This window comes from Ixodes scapularis, unplaced genomic scaffold (genome assembly GCF_016920785.2).
Source record: "Ixodes scapularis isolate PalLabHiFi unplaced genomic scaffold, ASM1692078v2 ptg000494l_1__unscaffolded, whole genome shotgun sequence".
Lineage (NCBI taxonomy): Eukaryota > Metazoa > Arthropoda > Arachnida > Ixodida > Ixodidae > Ixodes > Ixodes scapularis.
In genome coordinates this window covers 707898-710396 of record NW_024609989.1, presented here as the reverse complement: position 1 = coordinate 710396, position 2499 = coordinate 707898, and the positions used below count along the sequence as shown (strand labels likewise).

At 44.2% G+C, this 2499-nt stretch overlaps 1 long non-coding RNA gene across 1 annotated transcript; it reads left to right on the top strand.

Annotated features, from left to right (window-relative positions):
- Positions 1-663: 663 nt before the first annotated feature.
- Positions 664-2499, top strand: LOC121834102. Its single transcript, XR_006077046.1, has 3 exons — positions 664-698; positions 1523-1636; positions 2419-2499. It is a non-coding gene; the product is annotated as an uncharacterized LOC121834102 (long non-coding RNA).

The following is a 2499-nucleotide window of genomic DNA, read 5'->3' as shown; positions in this document are numbered from 1 at the left end:
TGTTCCTTTCCGTTTCGTTCGGTTACCTTTCGTGACGTCATTACCTCGTGAACAACAAGTTCGATGCTGTTTGGAATGGGCATGGTGGAAGCCTGAAATCATAGTGCTCTCAAAGCAACGCTGCCAACACCGTCAAAATTGAAGTTCTTACATTCCTCTTATTTCCGTCGATGAGAAATCCTTTGCTGACGTCATTGTCAGCATTCGGCCAATCGTGGCAGCCGACCACAGCGACGCTTTCGATCGCTCACGTCGCCAATATATATACTTTTTTTTTTTTTTTTTTTTACATTGTTTGCGCGCGCTTCGAGATAACAAAAGCGAAGAATTTGTGGAGCTTCCCACCTCTGCAAAAGCGGATCTAAAAAAGCATCCCCCTCCCTCTTACAATTACCCACTTTTTTTTTTTTTCAAGTGCAATTTTCACGCATGAATAGCCGATATCATTTTGGTGATCGGTTTGTTTTCAGTCCGTCGCCGTGTTGAAGCAACACCACCTAGACAGGTGGTGTTGGTTGAAGACGATTCATTGTGTCTGAGAAATGTTTTCCGTGCAACGGTGCAAGTTGGCTGTAGCTTGGTCGGTGTCATCCGCAGTTGCTCGACGCAAGCTGATGCTCGTTCTCGTCGATTGAATATGCTGTCCACTTCTACAAAGACAAGCTATAAACTCCGGATGGATAACCTTTCCTCGTAGGGTAAGTACACTTTTTTTTTTTTAATTATTTCTTGAAAATAGACTGTTTTATCGCAGCGGGGACGAAGTTGGGTCAAAATAGAGCAAGCATCCTGGGCAGCTACGTGATCATGCTAAAGGCGCAAACGAAAGACCGTTCTGCAATCGGCAAAGCGAAGAAAATGCTGACTTCGGCTTTCAGTAACTACGCTCAAATGTCCACAAAACGTCGTTCGATCAAGATGTGTTCGCGGAGCAGAGAACACTGACAGTGTCAAAGGACTGATCTGACTTCTCATCGAATCCAAGGGCAACGCCGGGCTTCGAGCGCATTAATTCCAAATATCGAGTCAAATAGCACTTTTAAAAATCCATCTCGAACGGAATGCTTATTTTACTCGGTTTACGGCATTAAGTCACCTCCGAGGCCGCTGTATTTTCCACGGCCTCGACGGAAGCCTGCGGAGCTTCAGGCCTGCTAAGCTTTAAAAATTGGGTTTTGTGCATGTTCATACAGCTTAGACCTTGGTCTGCCTCAACGGGCAACGAGTCTCTCAGCTGTAAATGAGACATTTTGCCAGCTCAGTACAACCCCTAGCCTGGGGTATTTAACGTGCATCACGCAGAACCCAGGATCCTGGGTTCTACAGCGCGAGCTTTCGCTCCACATGCTCCGAGTTGGTGTATGCGCTAGCCGGTACTCAACAGTGCCTACAGTTTGAATGTTTTCTTTTTTTTTCTTACCGCAAATTATGCGAGGGCATTCTTTCTTTTCCATCCTGTAGTATTCACGATTTCTTTAATTATTTGAAGCTCGCAATGAGCGTCGAGTGCCTCGTGATCCAGGGACCGAAGAAGAAAGTGATCATGGGGAACGGCGATCGCAAGTTGAGGGACGTTCACAATGCACTCCTACAATCGGACTTCAGAGGCCCTGTGACACCTACCCTGCTGGAACAGGTAAGCGCGACCATTTTCTACTAATATTTGGTGTTTGGGCGTTTTCATCGAGTCATCTAGTCCGAGGCTCTACGAAATGCCGTATGCGACAAGTATCGTAAGCAAGCAAGATTTTCTCGACGTTAAAGGGGCAGTGCAATGATTTTAACACTGAACGAATGTGCAGCTTGTATTTTTATATTGTTTACTTCGGCATAAGTAAGAGAAAAAGCGCCACCATACCCCAAAATACCTCTATTTTGCTGCGTAATCGTAAAATAAAAAACGCTTTTCTTCTCAACCTGCGGCCACATGGTGGCCAGAAATGGAACCTGTGGTGTGACGTCATTCGGAGTGGTTTTTGTAAGTGATAGTGTTAGACAATTGTAAGCTTGATTTAAAATTAAGTTTAAAAAATTTTGTTGTTTAGGCATGCAGAAACGCTTCAAAAGCCTAATATTGCCGCTAAAAGGATGTGAATTATTGGTGGCCGTGGCTTCATCCACGCGCGGGGACTTAGCCAAGTCGGGAGGAGATAAGGCTCCATCCACGCAAAAGGTCACGTGACTTATAATTTAAGGACATAATTTGTTTTTATTTACATATTATGCTTTCTTACAAGTAAATGTAGGATCTAAAAATAAAGAGGTTGCATTTTATTGTTGTTTTAAAGTTAATATATCACGTGACCTTACAAATTCTTAGACAATTTATCAATGTTTCACTGTTTTCTAACACTGATAGGAAATATCATGCGTCATAAAAATAGTATCCGTAGATGTCTTTATATTTATGTTGTCCAGGAGTCACACACACGTGTGGGCAGCGTGCGTGCCATCCGTGCGTGGGGGCGTGCAGCCTGCAGCCATGTGGTGTGGGCTTGG